General features: G+C 30.5%; 3 long non-coding RNA genes across 6 annotated transcripts; all 3 read left to right on the top strand.

Annotated features, from left to right (window-relative positions):
* Window positions 1-671: 671 nt before the first annotated feature.
* On the top strand, window positions 672-9,913 carry LOC111626805. The gene is made up of 4 exons (XR_002756934.1): window positions 672-891; window positions 8,340-8,382; window positions 8,597-8,651; window positions 9,738-9,913. It is a non-coding gene; the product is annotated as an uncharacterized LOC111626805 (long non-coding RNA).
* A 69-nt stretch (window positions 9,914-9,982) lies between these two features.
* LOC111626806 lies at window positions 9,983-12,721 on the top strand. Of its 3 annotated transcripts, none has more exons than XR_002756937.1 (4): window positions 9,983-10,854; window positions 11,069-11,123; window positions 12,213-12,329; window positions 12,482-12,714. It is a non-coding gene; the product is annotated as an uncharacterized LOC111626806 (long non-coding RNA). The 3 variants fall into 3 exon arrangements; XR_002756936.1 differs by having other exon boundaries at window positions 12,639-12,693; XR_002756935.1 differs by having other exon boundaries at window positions 9,984-10,854; window positions 12,213-12,721.
* Window positions 12,722-12,838: 117 nt separating this feature from the next.
* On the top strand, window positions 12,839-20,856 carry LOC111626804. 2 transcript variants are annotated; one of them, XR_002756933.1, is made up of 6 exons: window positions 12,839-14,117; window positions 18,238-18,302; window positions 18,666-18,697; window positions 18,874-19,034; window positions 20,004-20,062; window positions 20,237-20,856. It is a non-coding gene; the product is annotated as an uncharacterized LOC111626804 (long non-coding RNA). The 2 variants fall into 2 exon arrangements; XR_002756932.1 differs by lacking the exon at window positions 12,839-14,117 and adding an exon at window positions 15,751-17,004.
* The last annotated feature ends 1,565 nt before the right edge of the window (window positions 20,857-22,421 follow it).

Genomic DNA, 22,421 nt, shown 5'->3' with positions numbered 1-22,421 from the left:
TGTAATTATAAAAGTTGTGTTATTTTGTATTAATGTATCATTAAAGTTCTTGCGAATAGAAGTCTTACGTATTTTATAACAATACGTAAGACATCTATATTGTATAAAATTATTAATAAACAAATTTAAATTTGCAATACTGTATTAATGTTATAAACAAAACAATAAAAATATACAAAAAATAATTTTGTTAAACAGTGACGTGTTATCCTATGGGCAAAAAATGCATTTGCCAGGGTGGGGCATCCCTAATTCAAATTCAAATGGGATTCTTGAAGCTATAACATGCCACTTTAAAATGTAAAATTAAAAATTAATTTAGAACTTACCTGAGATTATGTTAATAATGTTAATTAAGTTTTTAATATTTAATGTGCTGTTTTATATTTAATTTGCATGTAATTGATTAATTTATGCTCAATTATTTTGTAAAATTTCCAGCTGATTATTCAGGCGATTAACTGCTATAATATCTTTAAAACGAAAAACCAGAAAACCCTAAAAGCACCCCAAAAGATAACTTTTAATAAGTATATGGAGATAATGTTCTACTGAATGGTCTTAGAAACATTACAATTGNGCTTATTGATTGTTGTTTTTATCGCATTTTCCATTGGACTACTTTTGGGCTATTTACTCTGTTGCCGGTTATTTGATTGGGAGGAAATAATCTGGCAGCGGAGAGAGATCGTACACTTTTTACCCACGAGGCGAGGAAGCGAGACGTTCGACATGGTTGTTACCGGGAAAGAGCAATCCGTTTCCATCGGTCTACATTTACTTAATTTTTCATCGGTAGGAAGAAGGAAACGAAGCAAATATAATTTAAAAAGCATCGCACTTGGAAGTTGAATCGATTTTTATGAATCGTGGGAAAAAGATGTAAGAAAGGTAACGTGTTCTTTTATTGTTCTGTTTCGTTGAGAAATGTTAAGTGAAATTCATTTTCTAATGAAACAAAACAATTCAATGGTAAAAAGTAAATTAATAGGAAAGAATTTTCGATTTATTTCGGGAACGAATTAATTATTTCATAGTTTCAAATTGTGTTACGTTGTAGACTGGTTTAAATTTTGATAAAACGGTTGATGTGAAGTAGGTTAAACGTTAAAATGTATATTATTCATAACAAAACTTTCTGAGTAAAATTAAAAATTTTGCTATTTCTTAAGACAAAGAAATTGTCTTGAGAAATAGCAATTGCATCTTGAGCAGTGCACTCAGTAAGTCGTTCTATTGTGGCTATACGCCTGTTTATTATTATTATTATTAGTCTGTATAGTTTTAGTTTAATTTAAATTCTAGAATTTTCCTTCCAATTTCTTTGTTCCTTTGTCTCGGACTTCAGAGAACTCGCCTCACCCCTAACCCATCAGGAGGTAGGGTTAGAACAATAGACGTTAACAAGGCTGGAGGGGAAAAGGAGAGATTCCAGAATTAATCTTGGGCCAGACTCCGAGAGAGAAGGACGAGTGGCAGCAGACTCCCAAAAGGGAAAGTCGGGAAGCGCTGCAGAAGGAGGCCATAAGAAGCGGATCGGCAGAAGAATCCGATCGATGATTATAGAAAAGGAAACCCCGAAACGGACCCGAATTGTTCTAAAAAGGAGAACAGCTGCAGAAAGAAGCCGAGACGAACGGTGTAGAACCAACAGAAAAATTGGGTACCCTCTGTCCTTTAGTTCTTCTTACTTCCTCTTCTACCTTTCCTATCTTTTAGTTTAAATTTACACGCACAAATAGATTTGTCAGGAGGTAGTTATCGAAAAGGTAACTACCGGTCTATTGGTATAACTGGTCATTCAGGATTTTGGAAAAGTGTAGGTAAACTGCTGAATCCGAACCTTTTCTGTATATATGTATCATTCAATGTCAGCGCAAAATTAAACTCGTTTAATTGGTTAAAACGTGTATGTGTTTTTCCTGTCTGCACTGTACATTTCACACTATTCTGTTCATAGAGTAGTGCTTTTTACGAGTCATCCCAAAAAATTTTTTTGGTTAAATTTTGGGATGACTTGTAAAAAGCACAATTTAACCGAAATGAGATATCTGAAATTATGATTAAACTTAATTATAATTTCTATTGAAGTTCTGAATCTGTTTAGTGTGGATTTTTAAAATTTGTTTGCATATGTATCTGCAGATTGGTGCAGTAGGCTAAACTGTTACAAAAATGTTGCACTCTTGGGATATTTTTTCTATTTTAGGGCAATATCCACAGTTTTGATACTGATGCCTGTGGAGCATCTGCTTTCTCAACACTTTTAGGAATTTCATACAGGGAACTGAACTTGTCTGTGAGGAATGAGCCTGTTTTTGTACTATCGTAAATCATTTTGTTGTGATTTATGATGGTAGATGTATGCAATACCACTTCAAATGTGAAAAAGAAAATAGATATAGGACTACTTGTGGGTGGGTGCCACATTAACTTGTCCAACACTACTAAAAAAAAGTGAACACTGAAAGCATTAGTGATGCTTTATTTTCAATTCTGGTATCTTGTTGAAGGGGATACTCAAAGGAAGGTAGACAAGCACAGCACTTGCCTTAATATGGACAGTTAGAAACAAATTTTTTGCTTTGAGTTGAGAGCTAAAATTTATGTTACGGGCCAGCTTCAGATACCCTATTGCTAGTTGGCACAGCAAACCACAGATTAAGAAAAGGGTGTAAAACTGCCATAATTTTGTCATGTTACTCTTCCAATGTCTTGACAGGCTAGCTCAGTGTTTTTCAACCGGGGTGCCACGGCGNGAACGGGTACACTCGATAAGTATTCCGACAATTTTTTGTTCATAGCATATTTTATAACGATCATTTCAACAAATTATACGTGTTTTGGAAATATTCGAGTGAAATTAGTCTAGATTTAGTTAATTTTATGGAAGTAAACCTCTCAAATAGCCGTACCCGTTAATCTGTACAAGTGCCTGTTACTCTTCCAATGTCTGACAGGCTAGCTCAGTGTTTTTCAACCGGGGTGCCACGGCGCCACAATTGTGGTGTCGCAAAGTTTAGAGCCTTTAGGCATTTTCTTGGAAATTTACTCTAGTGTAGTTCAAGATAACTTATTGTCAGTTCTATTTTGCTACGAGATATCTAGTAAGCAAGGAAACTATGACTAATCGCATGTTAATGTAATGTTCTACGCTATGTGTACGCACGACTTGTCACGAGTTCGCCCAAACCACATTGCTTGGCCTTCATGTTCCCAGTCCCAGTGCCAGGCTAACCACCAGAGAAGAATGACAAACAAAAGCGAGACTTATTTTACATGTAGGTATTTCGACAAAATTCAATGAACTTAAATTTTGATTTTGAACACGTAGAAACACTTTCGTGTTGCGCGTAATATTCACAAAAAATTCATCTGGCCCATTAGTCTCCCCCTTTATTCAGATTCTAGATCTGCCGCTGGTCAAGGGTGTCACGATTTGTTATTTTTCAATTAGGTGTGCCACTCAATGAAAAAGATTGAAAAACACTGGGCTAGCTTATAGAAAAACATGTGATTGAATGATGTAGTCATTAGTTCTTATAAGTACATTTGTCTTATTTAAAAATGTGTAACAAAATTATTGTAGTTTTGGGGTCTGAAATGTGTTAATGGCATTTCAATGGGGAAAATTGATTTGACATGAATAATTTGAGTTACAAGCTCCATCACAGAATGAATTAAACTCATAAGTCAAGACACCACTGTACATATTGTGAGTGGTGATTGGAGAGCCTATATACAGTAGATCCCCCTATAAGATGGTAGATACGTTCCGTTCTTTATGAATCAATTTTGTAGGAATCATAGTTTACGGACTACGGCTGTTTGAAAGGTTTTCTTTCATAAAATTAATCGATTCTAGACTAATTCGACTCAACATTTCCAAAATACGTATATTTTTCTGAAAATAATACGTATAAACTACGTTATAAACAAAAAATTGTAGGATTGCTTACCGAGTGTGTACCATTCAACTACGCCCGTTGCTAAAGCTTGGTTTCGTCGTGGAACAGCGCATCAAACCGCGGCCGCAATTTCTGATATTATTTTTCTGCGAAAACTTCTTTGACTTTTGGAGACATCCTTAATATAAATAATTTTTATGGCCGTTAAATAAGAAATGTTTCTTTCACAAGAAATGTATAAAATTACAGTACTGGACAGACGATAGGTCGCCTAACTCGCCGTAGCGTGACGCTAGACGGCGAAAAATATATATTTAATTATAATAAAGTTACAATAAATTAAGTTAATATATAATTATATATACAGTACCTAATTTATATATAATTAATATATAATTATATGTACAGTACCTAATTTATATATAATTATATGAACAGACGATACTAAACTCAATTTATCCGCCTAAACGTCCGTAGCGTGGCGCTACGGACGGCGGGAAAGTAGTTCGGCTGCCCGATGACGTTTTACGTATTATAGGAGTTATTTTTACCGTTGTTTACGGATACTGCCACAATTTTTATAGGAATCATAACTATAGGAAACGGTTTTATAGGGGGATCTACTGTACAAGAATTTTTTAAATCCATTTATAAGTACTCATTGGTTTGTGGAGGATTAGCTCCAACAGTGATAGTGGATAAAACCATAATGCTGGTGGTTGGTCTTTGGTTTGCACCTATTCATCTGATAGTTTACAAACTGGCTAATATCAATTATTGTGTGCAACTGTTAAATTTTTAACCATCCTTGTACTTTCAGCAAACTGTTTATCGACAAGTGTTAAATTTTTGTTGTGTATAAATCTAATGCAAAAATTAAAACCATTTATCTTTTGGGTAAAAGTCCATCCTTACTACATGGGGCATTTTTTTATAATTTTGTTCTCTTAAGACACCTCTCTAGTAGACATGTCCTAAACACAGAAATTTCGGGGGTAAATGCATTTAATAAGCTATAAGCAAAAACTTGTCGAATTACTTACCGACTGCACGGTGGAAGCCACCATTGCTTAACCTTGTTCACATTGCGGAGTAGCAGGTTGGATGCTTACAATTCATGTCACGTGACCTCGTTTCCACGCTTATCTAGTCACGTGACAACAGCTCTGATGCATTTCCAATCAACTATATCTTGCAGGAATCACATGATAGAACAAAGACATCGTAGAATGCGCATGTTAATAGCGGTCATGTGTAGATATTGCAAACTAGTTATTGATACATGTTCAAGAACTACTATGAATTAATACCTAGTTATGTTAAACAGTCAGTGGCTGCTCTTCGGGAGGAGTCTGTTGGGAGCATGAATAGTTGTGACCGCCATGGTGGTGCACATAAACATAAATTGGAAAAAATTTTACCTGTTATTGTTATTCTCATTTAACATTTAACTCATTTAATATGACTAGTAACATAATAAGTCATTTCTAATTACAAGATACATACTATAGTATATTATGATATATCACGTGACCAGACAGCACTGAGAAATGTTACATGACACTCTTTGTGTGCATTTGCCATGTAATGTGCCACTCCACGACAAAAACAGGCTTAAGTTCCACCGTGCAGAGTCAGTCAGTAATCTGAAGAGTTTTTGCTTATACAGTGGAACGTCGATTATTCAAAAGTCAATCATTTGAAAGAATTCCAGTCGGCAAATTTAAATTTTTGCCAGTGCTGTGGCGCGGCAATCTTTGGCTATGTCTAGGGCTACTCAAATATTTTACATTTTTGATACTAAATTAACTTCTGAAGTAAATTTTATTGTTTTTATATNAATTATATGTACAGTACCTAATTTATATATAATTATATGAACAGACGATGCTAAACTCAATTTATCCGCCTAAACGTCCGTAGCGCCACGCTACGGACGGCGGGAAAGTAGTTCGGCTGCCCGATGACGTTTTACGTATTATAGGAGTTATTTTTACCGTTGTTTACGGATACTGCCACAATTTTTATAGGAATCATAACTATAGGAAACGGTTTTATAGGGGGATCTACTGTACAAGAATTTTTTAAATCCATTTATAAGTACTCATTGGTTTGTGGAGGATTAGCTCCAACAGTGATAGTGGATAAAACCATAATGCTGGTGGTTGGTCTTTGGTTTGCACCTATTCATCTGATAGTTTACAAACTGGCTAATATCAATTATTGTGTGCAACTGTTAAATTTTTAACCATCCTTGTACTTTCAGCAAACTGTTTATCGACAAGTGTTAAATTTTTGTTGTGTATAAATCTAATGCAAAAATTAAAACCATTTATCTTTTGGGTAAAAGTCCATCCTTACTACATGGGGCATTTTTTTATAATTTTGTTCTATTAAGACACCTCTCTAGTAGACATGTCCTAAACACAGAAATTTCGGGGGTAAATGCATTTAATAAGCTATAAGCAAAAACTTGTCGAATTACTTACCGACTGCACGGTGGAAGCCACCATTGCTTAACCTTGTTCACATTGCGGAGTAGCAGGTTGGATGCTTACAATTCATGTCACGTGACCTCGTTTCCACGCTTATCTAGTCACGTGACAACAGCTCTGATGCATTTCCAATCAACTATATCTTGCAGGAATCACATGATAGAACAAAGACATCATAGAATGCGCTTGTTAATAGCGGTCATGTGTAGATATTGCAAACTAGTTATTGATACATGTTCAAGAACTACTATGAATTGATCCTAGTTATGTTAAACAGTCAGTGGCTGCTCTTCGGGAGGAGTCTGTTGGGAGCATGAATAGTTGTGACCGCCATGGTGGTGCACATAAACATAAATTGGAAAAAATTTTACCTGTTATTGTTATTAACTCATTTAATATGACTAGTAACATAATAAGTCATTTCTAATTACAAGATACATACTATAGTATATTATGATATATCACGTGACCAGACAGCACTGAGAAATGTTACATGACACTCTTTGTGTGCATTTGCCATGTAATGTGCCACTCCACGACAAAAACAGGCTTAAGTTCCACCGTGCAGAGTCAGTCAGTAATCTGAAGAGTTTTTGCTTATACAGTGGAACGTCGATTATTCAAAAGTCAATCATTTGAAAGAATTCCAGTCGGCAAATTTAAATTTTTGCCAGTGCTGTGGCGCGGCAATCTTTGGCTATGTCTAGGGCTACTCAAATATTTTACATTTTTGATACTAAATTAACTTCTGAAGTAAATTTTTTGTTTTTATATTTTTCAATATATTTATTTTGTTTGTACAAAATAAAAAAAAATAATTTTTAACGATACAATAGTCTTCGTTAGGCTTAACATTGACAAATTTAATGCGAAGCAGCATGCTATGGATAAAAATTTTAACATGGGATAAATTAATATTTTTTCGTGCATAATCAGTTATCCGAAACATCAATCTTCTGAACAACCCCAGTCCCCAATTGATTCGGATAATCGACGCTCTACTGTAGCTCTTATTAAATGCATTGCCCCAAATGTTTGTGTTTAGGACACATCTATTAGAGAGGTGTCTTAAGAGAGCAAAATTAGAAAAAAGGAAAGTCCATCCATTATAGTAAGGATGGACTTTTACCATCTTTTGTATCAATCTTGACAATGATGACTAAAGATGACGAGCCTGAATTCTGTTGATGAACATGAGGCATTTGTCTGAGTCAATTATATTTTTACTGAATAACATACTTAATTTTACGATAATGTAGTTTGAATGTTTAAGTACATAAAATTCTGTTAAATAATGTCTCATCAAACTAATACAACTCCCTGCCAAAAGTATTAGATCACCCTTCAAAAATATTGATTGTGTTTTAACATTAGAAAGAAGCTTAAATCATTTGCACGTGAAACAAAAATATTATACCACACTTGTGTAGGGCCACCTATGGCTTTAATTAAAGCTTCAATTTGTTTTGGAATTTGGTATACAAGATATTGACTCACTTGGTGTAATTTCATTCTCAACATATGTTTATAGCCAATATGGTTTTATAGATCTGCCAGAACAATGTTGATTTTTGATACATCCAGATAATTTAAATTTCTTTTTCTAATGTTAAATCGTGTTAAATTTCTATTGTGTGATTCTTTTCTGTTAAATGAATATTGAATTTTAAAGGGAAAAATACAGGAAACTTATAAAATGTAATTAAAATTGTTGTTGATTTTGTAGTTTTGATTGCATATATTTTTTAAGTAATCTAATACTTGGCAGAGAGGGGGTTGTAGATTTTACGTACTCTTAAGTTTTTTATAACAAAATCAGGATCAGTAAAAAATTCAAGTAGATTTGCATATGGTAATTTAAAAATTTGAATATGCATATTTTCAAAACAATCAAGTAAATTATTTTTAAATTAATTCAAAAATTTCTTTTGTTCAGGAATTTGGCCAGTGAAGAATACATTGAGTGTAAATATGTTATGGTAAGTTCAAAATCTGTTTAATATAAAAATGAAATTGGTAAAGATATGATAAATATTCTTAAAAATTGAGATAACTAATGATGAATTGCTTCAGTCACTGATTACTTTTGTAGACAATTTATAGATAATTTTCTGAATATTCTGGACTTTATATTACTTTTGAGCTTTAAATTTGTTAATACTTTGTTAATAAAAATTTAAATTATTACTTCAGGGTTATTCTGCATCATGTTTGAAGATCAAATGCTTGTATTATGGAAAAATACAAGGTATGTTGTTTTAATCTAAGTTGCTTGACAATATAAATATAAGACAAATCTTTTAAGTGGAAGTGAATATAATGAAACATTTAATTCTGGGCTAGATGATATAAACAAGAGTTAAATTCTTATTCTATATTTCGGTGACAAAAAACACTTTGAATAAAGATTCAAGATGTGTGAAAAAGATTATAATAAATGTGAGCTATACATATATTTAAGAAAGATTAATGAAAATAAGATAATTATTGTATTTCCTTGATTACAAACACAGAGATAATTTTAAAATGTGTATCTCATGAGGTTTTTTTTATAGCCTCAGTTTATTGCAAGTGGGTAAAAATTGAAAGAAATCTTAATTACTTGTACAGTTTGGAACTTTCAAAACAATTTATTTCTAAATTACATTAACGTACAGTTTGCAGTGCTTTAACGTCTTTCTATACTTCTCAACCTGGGCTTTGAGACATTTATTTTTTGAATTGTGAGGTTTGAGGAAATATAGTTACCCAATTTTGGGAGTGTATGAGTAGTCGTGGATAGTTTGAGTAAGGAGGCTAACTCCTTACCATTGGGGTGGATAAAAGTGAGTAATAAAGAATAAATGTTTGCAAAGGGAAAATTGTAGTTTGTTGAAATTCTCATTCTACCACTACAGTTAAAAACAATTGAAGTTCAACAACTATAGAGGCTGCTGTATAAATTTAAAATGATGAATGCAAACATGGCATGCTTTATTTTAATATTAAATGGTGTCTTGTGTGTGGTTAATATGGACATAGGTTTGTGTCATTTAAAAAAGTTGAAAGTAATGATTAATATGAACTTGCTGAACACAAGTTATATATTAATTATCAAGATATATTGATTGGATTTCAAGAAAAGACTTTGGAAATTTGGTTAATAATCTTATTGGATCATTTTTACAACCTCCAGCATTCCCACATTGTAGAATCTTTAAGTTTACTTTTTGTGATGATTTGTTATCCAGAACCAAATATGTATATGAGGATAAAGTTTGTCTGATACTTTACTTTTTAAATAATAATCAGAATTTTTTTTACTTTCATTTATTTGTTTTAAATTATTTTATAGATTCTACATATTTATGGAATACATAAAAGGTGCATATTAAACAATGGATGACATTTAATTTTTAAAATCTGGATATCAGATACAAGAAGAACTAATTAATAAAACTGAAAATAATTAGTAAGTAAACATTTTTGTGAACTATTCTTAATGTTTGCATGATATTGAGAAATATCAAACTGCAGAAAAAANTTAGGACACATCTATTAGAGAGGTGTCTTAAGAGAGCAAAATTAGAAAAAAGGAAAGTCCATCCATTATAGTAAGGATGGACTTTTACCATCTTTTGTATCAATCTTGACAATGATGACTAAAGATGACGAGCCTGAATTCTGTTGATGAACATGAGGCATTTGTCTGAGTCAATTATATTTTTACTGAATAACATACTTAATTTTACGATAATGTAGTTTGAATGTTTAAGTACATAAAATTCTGTTAAATAATGTCTCATCAAACTAATACAACTCCCTGCCAAAAGTATTAGACCACCCTTCAAAAATATTGATTGTGTTTTAACATTAGAAAGAAGCTTAAATCATTTGCACGTGAAACAAAAATATTATACCACACTTGTGTAGGGCCACCTATGGCTTTAATTAAAGCTTCAATTTATTTTGGAATTTGATATACAAGATATTGACTCACTTGGTGTAATTTCATTCTCAACATATGTTTATAGCCAATATGGTTTTATAGATCTGCCAGAACAATGTTGATTTTTGATACATCCAGATAACTTAAATTTCTTTTTCTGATGTTAAATTTCTATTGTGTGATTTTTTTCTGTTAAATGAATATTGAATTTTAAAGGGAAAAATACAGGAAACTTATAAAATGTAATTAAAATTGTTGTTGATTTTGTAGTTTTGATTGCATATATTTTTTAAGTAATCTAATACTTGGCAGAGAGGGGGTTGTAGATTTTACGTACTCTTAAGTTTTTTATAACAAAATCAGGATCAGTAAAAAATTCAAGTAGATTTGCATATGGTAATTTAAAAATTTGAATATGCATATTTTCAAAACAATCAAGTAAATTATTTTTAAATTAATTCAAAAATTTCTTTTGTTCAGGAATTTGGCCAGTGAAGAATACATTGAGTGTAAATATGTTATGGTAAGTTCAAAATCTGTTTAATATAAAAATGAAATTGGTAAAGATATGATAAATATTCTTAAAAATTGAGATAACTAATGATGAATTGCTTCAGTCACTGATTACTTTTGTAGACAATTTATAGATAATTTTCTGAATATTCTGGACTTTATATTACTTTTGAGCTTTAAATTTGTTAATACTTTGTTAATAAAAATTTAAATTATTACTTCAGGGTTATTCTGCATCATGTTTGAAGATCAAATGCTTGTATTATGGAAAAATACAAGGTATGTTGTTTTAATCTAAGTTGCTTGACAATATAAATATAAGACAAATCTTTTAAGTGGAAGTGAATATAATGAAACATTTAATTCTGGGCTAGATGATATAAACAAGAGTTAAATTCTTATTCTATATTTCGGTGACAAAAAACACTTTGAATAAAGATTCAAGATGTGTGATAAAGATTATAATAAATGTGAGCTATACATATATTTAAGAAAGATTAATGAAAATAAGATAATTATTGTATTTCCTTGATTACAAACACAGAGATAATTTTAAAATGTGTATCTCGTGAGATTTTTTTTATAGCCTCAGTTTATTGCAAGTGGGTAAAAATTGAAAGAAATCTTAATTACTTGTACAGTTTGGAACTTTCAAAACAATTTATTTCTAAATTACATTATTGTACAGTTTGCAGTGCTTTAACATCTTTCCTATGCTTCTCAACCTGGACTTTGAGACATTTATTTTTTGAATTGTGAGGTTTGAGGAAATATAGTTACCCAATTTTGGGAGTGTATGAGTAGTCGTAGATAGTTTGAGTAAGGAGGCTAACTCCTTACCATTGGGGTGGATAAAAGTGAGTAATAAAGAATAAATGTTTGCAAAGGGAAAATTGTAGTTTGTTGAAATTCTCCTCCTACCACTACAGTTAAAAACAATTGAACTTCAACAACTATAGAGGCTGCTGTATAAATTTAAAATGATGAATGCAAACATGGCATGCTTTATTTTAATATTAAATGGTGTCTTGTGTGTGGTTAATATGGACGTAGGTTTGTGTCATTTAAAAAAGTTGAAAGTAATGATTAATATGAACTTGCTGAACACAAGTTATATATTAATTATCAAGATATGTTGATTGGATTTCAAGAAAAGACTTAGGAAATTTGGTTAATAATCTTATTGGATCATTTTTACAACCTCCAGCATTCCCACATTGTAGAATCTTTAAGTTTACTTTTTGTGATGATTTGTTATCCAGAACCAAATATATATATATGAGGATAAAGTTCGTCTGATACTTTACTTTTTAAATAATAATCAGAATTTTTTTTACTTTCACTTATTTGTTTTAAATTATTTTATAGATTCTACATATTTATGGAATACATAAAAGGTGCATATTAAACAATGGATGACATTTAATTTTTAAAATCTGGATATCAGATACAAGAAGAACTAATTAATAAAACTGAAAATAATTAGTAAGTAAACATTTTTGTGAACTATTCTTAATGTTTGCATGATATTGAGAAATATCAAACTGCAGAAAAAAATCTTTCAAAGGCTTAATTAACTTCACGTAATAAAGAATATAATTAGTATAAAATTTTATTTTTTTTTAATTGTAATTTAGTCTATACAGTCCTTAAAAATGATCATTATGATGACTAAAAGATGACGAATCTGATAGCTGTGATGTTTATCGAGGCATTTGTCTGAAATAGTTTTTTGAATATAACTATTTCGTTTGAAATTATATAATATATTAATTAGTTTGGCTTTAATTTCAGGTATTAAATGTGCTGATTGTACAGGATAATTGATTTTGTAAGTAGTAACATTTAATTCTACTAAAGTTTTGAATTTTAGAAATAAGTTTCTAAATTTGAAGTTTTAAAAGTTTACATGTAATTAATGATTTACATCTAAAATGCATTATTTTTGTAAATATTATCTAAAATGCTATATTTTTGTAAATATTAATGAGAATTTTAATAATTGATTTTAAAAATCGACATCCACAAATTATTATTTACTTTAACAAATTAAGTGCTGTGTTTTAGCACATGATGCTTAATGAATTAATGTGCAAACATCCAGCAATTAACCCAGGTCATGTTTTGCATTTCTGCTACACATTTAAATATGCTGTGTAACTTCAGAGCAACTGGCCAGCCTTATAAATGTAATGGAAATTGTGAGAATTGGAATGGATATTATATAATTAAACATTACAATGTAGAATTTAATAAATCTATTTAGAAAACCCCTAATCTGGATCATATTCCAAGACATTTTCCTCGTCTTTCGATGGAGAGAAAATAGAAGTGCTGTTTTAAAAGGTAGCAAAAAATTTTCTCTCTTTTCAAATCTTTATTCAATTAGTGTGAGAAAATATATAGATCTTGTTGTCTTCATTAATGGAACCACATCCATCACTTTTGTGCCAAAAGGGGAAATCAACTTCCCTTTCACGCATTCTTATCTCCAACTTCAATAACCATTTCTTTATGTATCGATTATTATTTTCTTTTACATTTTGTCTTCATTAAATTTTGTTTCATTTGATTAAAAACTGTCTCATTATTGAACTCAATTCAATGCAGTCCTATCATGGGTCTACGATCCCCCCTCTCGGAAAAGTACTTCCTGTCCCCCAAATCAAAAACAACTAAAAGCCCAACCTAGTGACCCTGTGGGCAGATCTTCCTGATCAGATGCCAAACAAAATTCCCACAAAATAGTTTGAAAATGGCCTATATGAATGGAAATTTCACTTTGCTATGATAGAATTCTAATAGAAATTTTTTCTCTATAAAATGAGAAATATGCAATGTTTTTCTTGCACAATGAACATGGATAGGTACAACAATATCATGAAAATATAAAACATTTGTATTCCATTCTACAACATGTCTAAAAATCAAGGAAAATGTAAATCTTAAAATAGAACAAATTAGATTGCTTATATTTATTGGAATATTAAAGTTTGTTATATCTAAAATAACTTCATAAAAGTGATAATACACTGATTTATTGTGTAATAATTGTTTTTGATTTAACTTATCCTGTAATATTTGCATTACATGATGACACAGTTATGTCTCTTCACATCTGACTTAAGTTGAAGACTCCCCTTGGCTGTCTGATATATTTATCTTAATATGTACTGAATAGTACTTACATTTGGAATACTGAAAGTTAAAATTACTTTTTTTTTCCTAGGTTTGCCATTAATTAAAAATTGAAATTTTTGCCATTTCATAATGGTAAGTGAAAGTACTATTATATTATTATTTTTTTAATGATGATAATTTCAGACTAGAGTCTCTGATTAACTGTTGAATGTAAATTTGTTATCTGATCAATGAAAATAAGTTTAAATTTGAAGCATTTTTTTAAATTTTATTTTATATTTAAAATTATAAATTATCCTGCAGGTAATTTTCAAATTGAATTTGTCAATATAAATACAAGTAAGTTTAATATTTTAAACTCTATGTAGTTTAAATAGTTAATAATCAAAAATAATAATTAGTTTTTCCATCAGAACTTAATTTGTGGCTGGTTTTTGATGTGATAATTTGTTTCGTGTGTTATGTCAGTTGTTTATCTAACCACTGAGTTGGTTTTAACTAGTTACATGTTTTTATTTGCATTTCTATTTAAGAACAACAATTTCTCAGTACACTAAATTCTGTATCTATGCAGTAGAAAAGTACTTGAAAACGTCATGTAAAAGATCTATCTGTATGGAAAAATGGAACGTTAGTTTCCAGATCTTAAAAACATGCCAAGACAAACCTAGTTGTAGAAGTAACCACTGATGATATGCCACTCCAAGGCCAAGGTCAGAATGGTCTTTGTCTGCCATTATCTGTCCCAATCACACTTCATTAGATGTGAATGATCTTCCAGAAATAAGTCATCCTCATTGGGATCAGAAGTTAATATGTAACTAATTGTGTTTAATTAAAGCATGTGACAATTTTTTCTTAAATAAGCAAACCATTGTTAATCTTGTGGAGTGTATTGTTACAAATATCATCACAAGCAAGAGTGAACTTAACCTTGGGTTCCTTTTTAAATAATCATGTAATAGTTTTATCAATAAGTTAGTAATATGTAAAGATTGGGTGATTCATAGAGCCAAAAAGAAATTTATTTATTCTCTTGTGTGAGATATGGCAATACTTGATGATCATAACTATTCTGCATTTTTTAGATTTTTCTTTCTAAAGTTACCAAAATTAACATATTTGACAACTTCAAGTCATAAGGCATTTTTGACTTAAAATAAATGTGATTATTTTCGTATGTTTGTGTACCTCTCTGTGGCTACCCCTTATGTCTATATTATCCTAGCAGAAGTGTGAGAATTCTGCTTTCTAACTTCATTGTATGGGTGTTTCACCAATAAAACTTTGTATTTGCTCACATGCAATTCCATAACAAGCCTGAAAATCAAGAAAATATTTTTCAATGACAAAGTACATATTAACTTTGATAAAAATAACTGATATGAACTCATTACACAGCTATAAGTTCTGTAAATATTAATACAAAGATATATAATGATGATTTGCTTCAGTCACTGATAAATTTTGTAGACAAATTTTAATTTTCTGAATTAATTGAATTTTTTTTATTGCTTATAGTTTGAGATGTCATTTTATTAATAAGATATTTAATTAATTCAAGGTTTATCAAGTTATCCCATTGACATAAATATGGAGCCCACATTTGTATTATGGGCCGGATACAAGGTATGATCGCATTATATTTTTCTTAGCCTAATCCAAACTAAATCTGGTGTTTAAAGTTTTGATCAAATGTTTTTAAATGATTCTAAAATTGTCCCTAANATGGAAATTGTGTGAATTGGAATGGATATTATATAATTAAATATTACAATGTAGTTAATAAATTGTTTAGAAAACCCCTAATCTGGATCATATTCCAAGACATTTTCCTCGTCTTTCAGTGGAGAGAAAATAGATGCTGTTTTAAAAGGTAGCAAAGAATTTTTTCTTTTTTTAAATCTTTATTCAATTAGTGTGAGAAAATATATAGATCTTGTCTTCATTAATGGAACCACATCTATCACTTGTGCCAAAAGGAGAAATCAACTTCCCTTTCACACATTCTTATCTCCAAATTCGATAACCATCTCTTTATGTATCGATTATTATTTTCTTTTATATTTTGTCTTCATTAAATTTTTTTTTAATTAAAAATGGTCTCATTATTGAACTCAATTCAATGCAGTCTTATCATGGGTCTACGATCCCCCTCTCAGAAAAGTACTTCCTGTCCCCCAAATCAAAAACAGCTAAAAGCCCAACCTAGTGACCCTGCGGGCAGATCTTCCTGATCTGATGCCAAACAAAATTCCCACAAAATACTTTGAAAATGGCCTATATGAATGGAAATTTCACTTTGCTATGATAGAATTCTAATAGAAATTTTTTTCCCTATAAAAAGAGGAATATGCGATGTTTTCTTTTTTTTCCTAATGTTTTTCTTGCACGATGAACATGGATAGATACAACAATATCATGAAAATATAAAACATTTGTATTCCATTCTACAACATGCCTAAAAATCAAGGAAAATGTAAATCTTAAAATAGAACAAATTAGATTGCTTATACTTTATGGAATATTAGTTTGTTATATCTAAAATAGCTTCATAAAAGTGATAATGCACTGATTTATTGTGTAATAATTGTTTTTGATTTAACTTATCCTGTAATATTTGCATTACATGATGACACAGTTATGTCTCTTCACATCTGACTTAAGTTGAAGACTCCCCTTGGCTGTCTGATATATTTATCTTAATATGTACTGAATAGTACTTACATTTGGAATACTGAAAGTTAAAATTACTTTTTTTTTCCTAGGTTTGCCATTAATTAAAAATTGAAATTTTTGCCATTTCATAATGGTAAGTGAAAGTACTATTATATTATTATTTTTTTAATGATGATAATTTCAGACTAGAGTCTCTGATTAACTGTTGAATGTAAATTTGTTATCTGATCAATGAAAATAAGTTTAAATTTGAAGCATTTTTTTAAATTTTATTTTATATTTAAAATTATAAATTATCCTGCAGGTAATTTTCAAATTGAATTTGTCAATATAAATACAAGTAAGTTTAATATTTTAAACTCTATGTAGTTTAAATAGTTAATAATCAAAAATAATAATTAGTTTTTCCATCAGAACTTAATTTGTGGCTGGTTTTTGATGTGATAATTTGTTTCGTGTGTTATGTCAGTTGTTTATCTAACCACTGAGTTGGTTTTAACTAGTTACATGTTTTTATTTGCATTTCTATTTAAGAACAACAATTTCTCAGTACACTAAATTCTGTATCTATGCAGTAGAAAAGTACTTGAAAACGTCATGTAAAAGATCTATCTGTATGGAAAAATGGAACGTTAGTTTCCAGATCTTAAAAACATGCCAAGACAAACCTAGTTGTAGAAGTAACCACTGATGATATGCCACTCCAAGGCCAAGGTCAGAATGGTCTTTGTCTGCCATTATCTGTCCCAATCACACTTCATTAGATGTGAATGATCTTCCAGAAATAAGTCATCCTCATTGGGATCAGAAGTTAATATGTAACTAATTGTGTTTAATTAAAGCATGTGACAATTTTCTTAAATAAGCAAACCATTGTTAATCTTGTGGAGTGTATTGTTACAAATATCATCACAAGCAAGAGTGAACTTAACCTTGGGTTCCTTTTTAAATAATCATGTAATAGTTTTATCAATAAGTTAGTAATATGTAAAGATTGGGTGATTCATAGAGCCAAAAAGAAATTTATTTATTCTCTTGTGTGAGATATGGCAATACTTGATGATCATAACTATTCTGCATTTTTTAGATTTTTCTTTCTAAAGTTACCAAAATTAACATATTTGACAACTTCAAGTCATAAGGCATTTTTGACTTAAAATAAATGTGATTATTTTCGTATGTTTGTGTACCTCTCTGTGGCTACCCCTTATGTCTATATTATCCTAGCAGAAGTGTGAGAATTCTGCTTTCTAACTTCATTGTATGGGTGTTTCACCAATAAAACTTTGTATTTGCTCACATGCAATTCCATAACAAGCCTGAAAATCAAGAAAATATTTTTCAATGACAAAGTACATATTAACTTTAATATTGAATGATAAAAATAACTGATATGAACTCATTACACAGCTATAAGTTCTGTAAATATTAATACAAAGATATATAATGATGATTTGCTTCAGTCACTGATAAATTTTGTAGACAAATTTTAATTTTCTGAATTAATTGAATTTTTTTTATTGCTTATAGTTTGAGATGTCATTTTATTAATAAGATATTTAATTAATTCAAGGTTTATCAAGTTATCCCATTGACATAAATATGGAGCCCACATTTGTATTATGGGCCGGATACAAGGTATGATCGCATTATATTTTTCTTAGCCTAATCCAAACTAAATCTGGTGTTTAAAGTTTTGATCAAATGTTTTTAAATGATTCTAAAATTGTCCCTAAGTTAAAAAAAAAGTTTTTGAAAGAGCAGAGATTTTACATGATTACTGAATAAATTTATTCATTAGATATCCCTAATTGTTTTCCTATTAAAAAAATCAATCTTCTGACATTCCATTTTAATTTTTTCAGAATAATTAATATGATGATTTATTTTGGCTAGAGTTCAGAAATACTGTTGAAATTAATAAATTCTGAAAATATATAATTTACATTATTTTAATTTTTTCATAAATGGTTGATTTTTCATAAGAATATTTTTTTTTAGGAATGTTTTTATGCCTCAAGAATGTTGCAATGGTAAGTTTTTAAATCTTTGTGTGTGTGTATATTTTTAATGTAAATGATGAATAACTTAGGACACCTCTGAAAACAGAATGATAGATGGATCTTTTTTTACTGATATGTTTATTGTAAATTTAAATATGTTAACTTAAATTACTGCTTTTTAACAATTGTTATTTTTTTCATGTTAGTCCACAAGGATTTTGATAAGCACTTCAGAATAATAAATGGTAAATTTGCTGAAACCAGAAATACAAAATGCCTGTAATAAAAGTCCAAAGTACGAAGGAGAATAAATCAACATAAAACGGGAAAACTGATATCATTTTTATTGCAACAAGATATTGTCATGGTAATTGTTTTTCTGTATTTGTTTCTTAAAAAACTTAGCATAAAGCTTAGTTCACACTGATCACAATTTGCTGGCAAAAGTGAAAAACAGAGCAAATAACACATCAGACATGACATCATTTCCAGCAAAATTTACCATTTCACAGTTGCTTCTTAGTTCAGAGCTGTTGAGCTTCTTTCCTAGTAAAAAAAATTTTGTCACCAATCATATTCCCATTAGTTGCCATGTGGTTCTTGCTTTCAAGATGGTTACAGAAACTCTTGCACAATAGAGTAGAGTAAATGTTCTAATTACAGACTTAATATTCCTCTCACCCAGCATCGTTTTATTTTTGACATATCTATCTTTCTCAATAAATAAACAAACATGGTTAATGACAATATCAGAAGCAGCCATTTTATTTTTTTCAGATGACGTTTTCTCTTGCTTGCAAATGATTGGTTCCTTGAAATTCACAATCGCTTTTCTCATTTGCTTTTGCTATTTACTCAGTGTGAACTAACCTTAATTATAATTACTGTAAAATCTCTGAATTAATTTTTTTTATGTAATATGTATAAGTTTTCTTTCCTTTAATTTTCTCTGCATATCAAGTTTTAAAGTCCAAAAAAATATGAGATTTTTAATACAGTTTTAAATTTTCCAGGAAACATAAGCAACTAAACAAAATTTCTATTAAAATTTTAGAATCTAAATAGTTAGATTTTTTACAAAAATTTTTTGAGAAGGAGCATTCAGAAGATTTTATCATGGGTATAGGACCATAAGTGCACAAAATACTATATGGTCTCAAATTTTTGATTGGTCAATGTTCAAAATCCATTTTCTGAAAATTATTGTTTCACTGTTAAGCTATTTATAGTTCCGTATCCATGAAATAAATAATTAGCAAGATTATGGTATATGTAAAGAAAATTATTGTTTAATTTAATTAGACTGTTGTTTATTTTATATCTTAAAATTCATTAGGTGAACAAATTCATCAAAGCTAGAAAGAGTGGGGAAACAGTTCTGTGGGACAAATAAAGGTATAGAATATTTTAATTAACTTTTATTTGTTTTGTGAATGATGATTAATACTTTTTGACACCTCTTGAATGAATGATTTGATTAAATTTAATTGCTGAGTTGGTTATAAGATGTGAATTTTATAATGGCATTTTTATGGTAATTTATTTACATGTTCATCATTCTCTTTTCAGATGAAAGAACAGTGTAATCTGTAACAGGATTTTGTGAGGTCACAGATATGCCCATAATATCAGGATATCCAAACAGTTCTGAATTGTAATTGGGTGTGTTTGGTACAGAGACAAACTCCACAGTTACTAAATAATTGTCCTGATTTATTGTAACTTAAAAATAAGCTTACAGCTACAACTGTCGACAATATCAGATCTTCCAATTTGTTTTTCTCTGAAAGTGCGAATGTCCTGCTAGAACTATCTTTCTGGATCTCTTGGGAAGTCTGCGGTCCTGGGCGTTGATTGGAGAAAATCTATTGGGGGGGACAGGGTAATCTGGTTTAATGTCATGATGTAGAGATTTTTAACTGAGGATGGTTCTGTGCAATAGGAAGGCAGGGAATAGAAGCTCCCTGTGGTCTTGATACATATTTTTATAATTTTTCGGTTACCAGATTGAACACTTTGATTGGTCTTTTAACATTAATAGTTTTATAAAATTATTTTATAAATTGCCTTTTACATTTTTGTGTGGTTCAACTACACTTCCAGAGCTTCACAATTGGACAATGTTTAGCGACCTAACTTTAGTATAAATGTATCGGATATTTTCTATAAATAAATAAATTTTGTTGTAATATGATTTTTGTATATTAATATTTCTTTTGTGAACACGATATGAAACACATTTTCATATAACATTATTCTTTAATCTAGGAGTGGTGACGTGTACTGTACAGTACCTGAAAGTTACTAATGATAATTATTCAGACTGGAAGAGTTCAGGGAATGTTCACTACCGCATCATAGTATTTCATGTTGATCTGGCATAATAATATGCCTATTAGACTTCAAAACCTTTCGACCTAATTCACGTTTTGGGTATTTCTAGACCCAAGTTTCATTTGCCTCGCAATAAAGCACATATGAATTATAAGTGATTAATCTAATCAAATTAAAAAAACAGCTATATGTTCTAATACATTTGTCAAGTGTGTCAACACCTCCTCCGGAGATTATTCATTACTATAATTCAACCATCATCTCACTTAATATACTTCATAGTTACTACTATAGTCAGGATTACAATTCCTCAAATCAAAATAATAATCACAAGGGAGCAACAATCATCGCGCAGCATCGGATTACTGAATTTTTGTCAAAGTATTCACAAACCGTAGGGAATAAGAGTAAAAAATTAATATTTGTCTATAATATGAGCTGGGGACAAGGTGTGACCATCTGCATGGGACTTAATGATTTAAAATTATATATTTTACTCTGAAAGATTAAACGAGGTGCAATAAGCGTATTCTTGCCCTGTTTTTAGTCAATAAAATTCCATCAAATATTCGTGAAAAATTCCAAGAGGTCCTAGCCGAATAAGTGAAAAGTGCCTTCGAACCGGATAATCCCTAAAGAAAAACATGATTTCTCGCAATATTTCATTTATGAGCATTTGGACAGGATTTCTAAATACTATCATGTAATTAAGAGTCGGGGAAGTTGAAATTAACATAAATCGGTGTCCGGGGATTATGAAAAACTTCGACTTGAAGAAAATAGAAGTTTTACTATATATACAAAGTGATACGTCAGGTCATTAAACAGCACGTTAGTTGATGCTAATTACATAATTTAGCCACAACTAAGGAGAAATTCTATAGAACTTTCCCAAGCTTTTTTTGTGCTATGCCCCACTTAAGCCTTTCTAAAATTCTTATGCCCCCCTAACACAGCCAGTTTTTGGCCTCTGCTCTGAGCGGTAAGGGGCCTAAAACCACAAAAAAAAAAAAACAGCCAGTGCCGTTACTAGCCATTCCTGTGCAAGAAGTTGCATTTAGGTCCCCCTTCCAAGTGGGCCCCGTGCGGGTGCATCTGTTGCACCTGTCTAGTTACGGCACTGCATACAGCGGCTATACAGTTAACTTAAACTATGGACAAGTCCATTTTCGAATTGGCCCACGTTGGGAAACACTGCTATAGAATATATCGTAAATTTTAGGTCGTGCTCGAAATTCTTGATCTAGATTGTCAACTAAAGCTCGTTGGCCATCAGATTTACGTCAATCGAAACTGATCGCACTGCAATTTTAGATTGTACGGCACTTATTGCCATGCTTTACATCTAATTAATTCATTGCGAGAGTAAGAATGAGTGACAGAATTAGACAATACTTTCATATTTGTGGTAAATGAAAGG

The sequence above is a fragment of the Centruroides sculpturatus genome, unplaced genomic scaffold (assembly GCF_000671375.1).
Source record: "Centruroides sculpturatus isolate CEXI.00-Female unplaced genomic scaffold, Cexi_2.0 scaffold280, whole genome shotgun sequence".
NCBI lineage: Eukaryota > Metazoa > Arthropoda > Arachnida > Scorpiones > Buthidae > Centruroides > Centruroides sculpturatus.
This window is presented reverse-complemented; position numbering and strand designations above follow the sequence as displayed.